Source organism: Marmota marmota, unplaced genomic scaffold (genome assembly GCF_001458135.2).
Source record: "Marmota marmota marmota unplaced genomic scaffold, marMar, whole genome shotgun sequence".
Lineage (NCBI taxonomy): Eukaryota > Metazoa > Chordata > Mammalia > Rodentia > Sciuridae > Marmota > Marmota marmota.
The window spans coordinates 16,241,944-16,251,272 of record NW_026000142.1 but is presented as its reverse complement, the minus strand read 5'-3'; the positions used below and the strand labels follow the sequence as shown (position 1 = coordinate 16,251,272).

The following is a 9,329-nucleotide window of genomic DNA, read 5'->3' as shown; positions in this document are numbered from 1 at the left end:
TGTTACTGAATGAAGAGGAAAGTACTTGACCTCTGGCTAGAGCACTTTGCAGAATTAAAAAATGGCAATGCTTATAGTGAAGACTTAGGAAACTTGTCATATGCTGTTTCATGTTTTAAATTTTGATAACACCTTTTTCTCTACATATGGTTTCTTGGTCATTAGACTCAAATGTTGGAAGCATGGAGAAAGATAAGTGGTTTTGCAACACATTCCCAGCTGCAATTCAAAATGATGCCAACTACTCCAGATGACTATAGCCTATAAACGATACACCAGAAATCAGTGACTGAAACAGTGATTTTTAGACTATGTTGCAGAGAATATGGGGATCTGAGAAGGTGCCTTGTGTGCTTTCTTGGGGGTGATGGTAGAGGTTAGAGATGGTTTCAGTCCCTCTACTTCTACTCCAAATATGAAGATTCTACTTTTATATATTGTATATACATGGAATATGTGAAATTTTTTACTTTAAAAAATATTTCAGCCTCTGGTTAAAAAAAGACATTTAGTCAAATGCTAAATGTTTAATTACAGTATTCTTGAGCAAGGCATTGAATCATTGTCATAAAACAGTCCAAATATTTTTCTAACACAGATGGCTCACACTTGGTATGGGGAGTTCTTTTATTGTCTAAAAGTCATTTTGTCCTTTAAGACTTAAGTAAAAATTAGCTTCAAAGTCTATTGCATGTCAGAGATAACAATGTCAATATCTCTGGCAACAATTTACAACACCTACTTTTCTCCTTTACCCCTTAGCTCTGGGGTCACATTTCCACTCAATACATGATCTTGAGTCTCTATTCCAGATCTTGTATGTGTCTTTACTTTTAAATGCTGAATGCTCCAGTATGTGTCTTTACTTTTAAATGCTCAACACCATATAAGTGCCTACATTCCAACACACACCACAAACTTCATTCTGTGAATGTTGGCATACTTTACTGAAGGTTTAGGCCAGCAAGAAGGGGAGTTATATCACAGGACACAGTGGTAAAAAGCCTTAGTATTATGTGAAATCCTTCTTCCACAAGCTTTTTCAAATAATAAAATTTCCTCTATCTTTTACAGCCTCAGGAAATGTTCACTTCTTTCAACAGGTCAGTTTTCAAATTCCATATTACATTTCTAGGATATTTTCTGATTTAGTCTCTTCATTATCTTCTCACTTTCTCCCATCCAACAATATCATAGATTAGAAGAATTAGTATCACTAAAAATGATCTTCAATTTAGTGCAATCCTTTTTAAAATCCCAATAATATTTTTCACAAAAGTAGAAAAAATCCTAAAATTCAGATAGAACCACAAAAAATCTTCAAGTAGCTACAGCAATTTTGAGCAAAATGAACAGAGCTGGAGAAATAGCATTGATTTCAAAATATACCACAAAGTTATAGAAATCAAAACAGCCTAGCACTACCATGAAACACATATAGACCAATGAAACAGAATAAAGAGCCCAGAAATAGTCCATGCATTTATGGGAAATTAATCTTCAACAAAGTTGTTAAGAATACACATTGGGAAAAGGATAGTCTCTTCAATTAGTAGTAGTAGTAGGAAAACTGAATATCCACATGCAGAAAAAAAAATGAATCAGACCTTCTCTCACACTGCATACAAAAATTCAACTCAAAATGATTGAAGACTTCAACATAGATTTGTAATTGGTAAAATATTCGAAAAAATAGGAGAAAAGTATTTTGACATTTGTTAGGCAATGAGGTTTTTTGGTATATGATCCCCAAAACAGAGGAAACAAAAGAAAAAATAGACAAATTGGATTCCATCAAATTTAGTGCATGCAAAGAAAACATCAATAAAGAGATAGCCTATCTGATCGAAGAAAATATCTGTAAGGCACACATTTTATAAGTGGTTAATACCCAAGATAAATAAGGAACTCAACAGCAAGAGAACAAATAATCTTTTTAAAAAATGAGCAAAGGACTTGATTAAATGTTTCCAAAAAGAAGACATACAAATGGTCAACGATTATAATATATGTAAACAAAGGTCAACATCTCATGCTTATTAGAATGGCTGTTATGAAAAAAATCAAAATATTACAAGTATTTGTGAGGATACAGAAAAGAGGAACTTTCCTATATCGTTGGTGTGAATGAATGCAGCCATTGTTGAATAAAACATGGAGATTTCTCAAAAAATTTAAACACTGCTACCATATAATTCAGGTAGCCTAATATTGGGTCTGTAGCTGTCTTAGCCTGTTAATGCTGAATAACAAAATACCATAGACTGAGTAATTTATGAATGATAGAAATTTATTTCTCACAGTTCTTGAATTTGAGAAGTCCAATATCAAGGCACTGGTATTTAATGTCTTGTGAGAGTATTCTTGCTGTATTTCCACATGGAAGAAGGGCAAATATTGTGTCCTCACCTAGAAGAAGGCAGAAGGCAGAAAGGCTAAAAAGAAGCTGAAGGGGGCTCATTTACTCTCTTCTAAGGACATTAATGTACTGGGGAGGGCTCTCTCTGCCGTCGTGAAATCCCACTTAAAGTTCCCATCAATGAATACTGCCATATTAGCAGTCACGTTTCAGCATTTGCCTCTTGGAGGACACATTCAGATTGTAGCATGTACAAAGGAAGTGAAATCAAAATGTTGACTTGCTGTCTATATTAGTCATAAGAAACATGATATGAAATCAACTGATCAACAGATAAATGTATATATAAAATATGCTATATGTATACAATGAAATCCTCCTCAGCCTTCAAAAAGAAGGGGTTCTTATTTGTGACAAAATAAGTGACCCAGAGAACATTATGTTAAGTGGAGTAAGCCAGACACAGAAGGACAAATCTGCATGATCTTACTTATACATGGAATTAAAAATAGTTAAGCTTATAGAAGTGAAGAGGGAATGGGCAATATTGGTCAAAGTGTCAGTTAGAAAGTGTGCAAGCCTGGAAATCTATTGCACAGCATGCTAACTATGGTTAATAATAATCTATTGTATGCCTGAAAGTTGCTAAGAAAAAAAAAATATATTTATTATTATTATTATTATTATTATTATTATTATCCTGGAGGTTAAACCCAGAGGCACTCTAGCACTGAGATACATACCCAACCTTTTATTTTAATTTTAATTTTTAAGACTGGGTCTTGGTAGGTTGTCCAAGCTGGTCTTGAACTTATTATTCTCCTGCTTCAGCCTTCTAAGTTGCTAGATTATAGTTGAGCACCACTGCATCTAAGAAAGTAAATCTTAAATATTCTTAGCACACAAAGAGATATGATAACTACGTTAGGTGATGAATATGTTAATTAACTTGATTATAGTGTTCATAGTGTTTACGTATATCAAAACATCATGGTGTGCATCACACACCTATGTAATTTTTATTTGTCAATTATGCCTCAACAAGGCTTGGAACAGTATGCATCATGCTATAGTAATAAAAGTCATTAAAATGAATTATAGATATGCTCACTATTACTGAATGAGCAGGAGGAAAATGTGTTCTATGAGGGGTGGGTATCAGAGTTTACATCTTATAAGGATCTGCATTTATAAAGAGGTGATACAAATCTGCACCCAGCTTTGGTAAACTTTTGAAAACTGCAGAAAATCAGACCAGTATATTTTAGACTTATTTGAACCTTGAACATCTACAGAAATAAATATAGGCTCTTTCTTTGAGATTTTTTGCTAAACTTTGTCGTAATGAACTGATAAATCATTCACTGTCCATTCACCTAAATCCACCCCAGAATACTCTTCTGAACATTTCAGTTTCATAAAAAAAGTCTATTTATTCTAATAATAATTTCCTCCATGTAAGAAGAGACTCTTACTTTTCATTCTAGTAAAACAGTACTTCCTAATAGAGTATACAATGTCTTTCAAATTAAGAGGTTATACCTTGGAAAAAGTATCTCTGAACATAAATACCATGACCTCAGAGCAGTGCTTGGGAGGATACTCATTCAAGGGCTTAGCATCATATGAATAATTGCTGAGCCACAAAATGGGAAAATAGCAACAGCATTAACTAACTTTTGCTTGGTTCCATTAGACAGATTCTAATTGGAACCAGCCTTAGGCAGATATGACAGGTGCACTGAAGTCCAGACAGTCTACCTAAACCCACAGAGAGGAAAAAAACAAAAATGGCACCCTCTTTCTCCTACTCAGGAGCTCTTAAGAGTGGAAGTGGTGAACAACAACATGTATAACAGAGATCAGCTTTTAGGGAAAGCATTTGCAAACCAGGATGTCATGGATTGGAATGAAACAAAAACACACCTGGATGCAAGCCTTGGCTATGTCTGAATGCAGGGAGAAAGGCAGACTGAGATGGCTTGGGGAAGGGCTATCACACGCCAACACCTACTGTTTTTTGGCTTTGTTACTGTGACCATCATCCCTTGATTCTGCATTTTACTCCAGTTCCTCCAGTAACTTTCCGCTGTAGCTGCATTGATGTGACAGAGGCCCTGCTTTGGCGGGGGGTGGGGGTGGGGTGCTCAAGAAAACTCACTCTCTTGCTTTATTCCAGACTTTGTCAGCAGGTCATCTCTTTGAGGACTCCCTGGGCCACCATCTTTAATCCTTTTGTCCCATTATCCCAGATGTAGTACACCTATAAAAAAAGTATGTAATATATAATTTTATAATACATAACATAATTATATAATGATTTTATTACATGATAATTATAATGTAATATTCATGGATATTAATTAATATAATAATATATATAAGCTCCATGTTAAGATTGCTAACCTATTTTAATGCACCCAGGTGAGTTTCATTGAAATATTCATACCTGCACCTCAATTACTCTAAATCCTTAAGTCTACCTTCTGTTTCTTTTAAAATTTTTATTATTACTCTGTGTTATTTCTGGCCTATCCATGCAACTCAAGTCAACTCCTAAAAAGTTTCTGATTCTACAAAACAAAAAATGACTTGAAAATTCAGTGCTTTTAAATCTTCTATGAGTTGTGCTTCTTCCTCGAACATATTTCTAGGACTGATTCTCCACTACATCTTTGTGGCAGATGGTGTAACACTTATTTGAATGATTCTCCCTCTTGCTCTTGCTATAAATGGGGCCAGAAGAGACTTGAAAGGGAGGTTGCTTGAGTTTCTGTGTCACCTTTACAGCTGCTCCTAGTCGTTGAGGTTTCCACCACCACTTATAAAGAGCTGTTATATCCAGTTACATAATATTTAGAGGCAAATGTTTTCTAAATTCAGTTCTACCTCTGTTAACACAGAAAAGAGTGTGCAAGAGTTCGGTTGGAGACTGCTGCTTTCCTAAACTAAAATTGTCCAAATGGCACTTCCTGATGAGTCGTGGAGACTCTATGGGCAGGGTATTCACATGTCATTACCAGGGTTACTGAAGCACTCTACCATTGGAGCATATTTTCAGCAGCATTGTTTCTATATGGAGACAGATGGGTTAGCTATTTTGTCTAATTTGATGGCCCTCAAAAGGCTAGTCTGAATACAAATTTTATTTATATATATTTGATCTGAAATTCCTGTCATAGATACTTTCTAGATATATACATCTTCTAAATAAATAAAGAAGTTTTTTTTTTTTTTCCCCTAACCACTAGGGTTACAAATTAGCTGACAGACACACTAGCAGGGGCTGATTACCTGGTCAATAATTCATCCCATCTCTGTTCAATCAGGGGAGCACAAGTATCTGACAGCTGAATGAAAAGTGGCAGTTTATTTATTATGAGATTTAAATAAGGCATTGTGTGAAGAGTACTCGAATTGTAGAAAGTGCTAAAAAATAGTTGCTCTCCTCACAATTAGAGAACAATAACAGCTAGAGCAAAGTGATTATTGTCTAAAGCAGACTGGAAAAGGTCTTTAAGATCTTTACATTCTATATAGTTGTAATGAGAACCAAAGACATTGCCCTTGAAATCCCAAGAACTCTTGAAAGACAGTCGGAGGTGGTTTTTGCCTTATCATTCTAATTCTAAAACTATTCACCCTAACATGTACATGATTAATATCAGAAAAGTCTTGGATATGGAGGACACAACACATCTGATAAACTTTAAGAGCAGGTGTAGTTTATTATTTCTGTTCTAATCACCCAGAGTAATTAGAAGAGGAAAAATAATTCTATATAGGCCACTACATGGCATCTCATTTCTTATGAGAAACAAGATACGGCTTCCTCTGGAAAATCAGCACATCAAGCTCCTTTCATTACACTTACCAATATAATTTGCTCTTTAAAGCAGCTAACATAGATTCTTCTCATCTAAAGCTCTTGTCTCTGGGCAAATTATTCAACCTCTAATGATTCTGGGTTTCCTTACCTATAAAATGAGCATAGTGTTGATATTATCTACTTGTCAACTGGTATCAGAATCAACTGGGATATTTATTTAAGAAACAGTGATGAAATAAGATGTTTTTAGTTATTTTGTGGAGGATTGGAAGTACAAAATGTATAAGATAGTCCTTTCCCTCAGGTAGAGAGTCAGAGGCATAATCAATAGCTCCTAATCATAACGAGTACTGTAATTCAGATACAGCAAAAAGTCTTTCGCTCATAAGAGCAGCACTAATGGAAGATTGTCCAACAAAGTTCTCTTTTAAGTAGAATATATGAATATACATATATGTATTCACCTTAACTCATACAAACATATATTTGTTGGTCAATTTTTGATCTTAGTTTTTCCTTGAGTATGGATCTACCAAGATTTGGGCTCTGTTTCTTTCATAAACCATACCTACAAGAAAGTATGTATACTTACGTGTAATTACAGTTTTCTTGAAGTAGAATGAACCCTTAGACACTTGAAAAGTAGATACATTTGAAAAGACACTTGAGAATCCTGTGGTTTGAGATAGACACCATGGAGAACATGTCATTTGCAGCTGAATCTTAAAAAGTTCAGAAGGTCAAAGGAAGGAAGCATCTGTTGAAGGTTTTGTGTGTAGAGGGCTTTCAAGGCACAGGTATGTGGAAATCGGAGAGAAATTAATTGTGGAAAATATGGACTTTCTTAATACCCACTTGAGAAAGGTGGCAGAAGGATGGTGTGCCTGAGAAGAAGTGAGCATGATTTTAACCACTGTGTCCAGTTTTTCAACAACTGTACCCTACTGATGATGGACCACCTGATATTCTTGACTGTTCAACTTATCTTTATGCTGCCTTGCCAAAATTTCTGAACAGGTTCATCTACCAAAACTCCTTGCAAACACAGGAAATGAAGGAGAAGGAGACCATCAGTAAGGCAGTCTTCATCATAGGTGGTATGAGACAGTGAGAGGCTCATTTTTCCTGGGATACAGAAAAGTGAAAGTATAAGCTTCCACTATCCTCCTGTTGAGAAACTGTAATCCCCAAAAAGGTGTTACATGGTACCTTGTGGTTTTGGAAGGTGGGCCTTTGCCCGCCACACCTTCCTTTGTGCATCACTCCTTACCTAATGTCTTACTCCTTTTTTCAATCTGACCTCAAATGTTTCCTATCCATAGACAGTTTTCCTTGACCTCTATTCCACTGTCCCTATATCTGATCACAAGACTCATTCTTTTGCCTTCCCAGAGCTTATTTCCTGAACTTCTGTTAAAACAGTCCTTTCATTTTTCCCTGGGTGTATATTTTCTTCATTTGCAAATGGTTTGCAAGCTTTCTACAGACAGGATTTTTATTTTCAAGACTCTAATTCCACCAAAAGCATCTTCCACAGTATACTCAGTAGTTTCAAAGTAAGTACTAATTTGTCCAACTGAAAGTATGGAAAGGAAAGTATAAAGAAGATGTCCCCCATAGCTTGGGAATGAAATATAGTGTGTCATATCACATGAAAATAAACAAACAAACAAATAAATAAAGATATTGTGTCCATCTACAACTAAAAATAATAATAATAAAAAAACATAGTTGGTGTAGACATATAGACATCTTTTTTGATGTCATCCCAGAGTGCTGTTTCTTGGTCTGTTATATGTGCAAGCCCCCTACCTGTCTTCATTTGCAAGTGGATTGCAAGCTTTCTACAGACAGGATTTATATAAAAATGTGTGATTTATATAAAAATGTGTCTAATGACCATGACCAGACTTGGCTTGAAGGGACACTGCTCCCTTTTGATGACAACATTGGTCTATATGAAGAAAAAAGAAAACCAAGGAAACACTGCACACTTACCCTGGATGTGACAATGGCACCCGGAGAACACTTCACTATCAGAAGGGGAGGCTGGCCAATGTCTTGGAGATCTGGAAGAGTGGGGATGTGGGTAAGGGCACCCTTAAAGGACTCTTCATGTAGTCTCCACTTGCACCCACAAAATAGATGTTACTTTAAAAAATCACAGGACAGTAATGTGAAAGATGTTTTTCACATTTTAGTATTGCTTTTGTCTTAAGGATTGATAACTGTTAATAAATGCAATTTGACTATTATTAGGGGAGAAAGCCTAAGCTCATTTGTGTATGTGTGTGTGCGCACACATGTGTGTACGCTGCAAGAGATGTGGATGTTCATGCACACGCATGCGCGTATGTGAACTACATCTTTATTTGTTGTCGGAAGACAAAGCTTCACAGCAGCGAAATAGGTGGTACATTGACCCCAGAGTTAGTTAAATGCAAAGGAAAAATCATTTGCATAAACACTTTTCCCTTCCAGGGAGCAGATTTGCAACTCCTCACCAAGAAGCTGCAGTGGGAGGAGTGAGGAGAGAGGATTACTTCTTTCACTTCCGCAGCATGTTGACCTCACTCTTCCCTTGAATGAGCGAGCCTGTGGCGGTGCCAGCATTCATGGTTTTCCACAGCCTGAGCTACACAGAGAACCACAGCCATTTTCCCTGGAATCAGCCCCCAACTGAGCAGCATTCTGCCCTTCGTGTGCTTTTTTCCCCAGAACTGCTGTAATACAAAATGACCTGGAACTAGACATTAACAACAAACACACTTCTTCAATTCTCTTTCTCTTTCCACAACCTTACCAAGGACAGTCGCGGTGCTGTGTTTCCTCCCTCCCCTAAGCACAAGCATTTACTAACCCAGGGTGATTCATCTACCATTTTGGGTTTGTTGATGGAACAGAAGTTAACATTCTGGCAGTCAATCCCTTGAAATAGAAGCAGGCCTATGTTTAGATGAAGATCTCAACAATAATCAAAAACATGGATCAAAAAACTAAACAACGCACTCCCTCCAAAACAAAACAAACACCCTGGGCAGATTAAATTAAAACAAAGGAAAATTAGTTGAGATTCCTTCTTGATTCAATTTGAATTTTCAAAATGACAAAACGTTATTCATGAATGTTTTAAGGTTCACT

General features: G+C 36.1%; 1 long non-coding RNA gene across 1 annotated transcript; it reads right to left on the bottom strand.

The window, feature by feature from the left end:
- Positions 1-2,277: 2,277 nt before the first annotated feature.
- On the bottom strand, positions 2,278-8,695 carry LOC125611351. The gene is made up of 3 exons (XR_007341510.1): positions 8,187-8,695; positions 4,521-4,622; positions 2,278-2,409 (listed from the first exon to the last, which is right to left on the bottom strand). It is a non-coding gene; the product is annotated as an uncharacterized LOC125611351 (long non-coding RNA).
- Between the last annotated feature and the right edge of the window lie 634 nt (positions 8,696-9,329).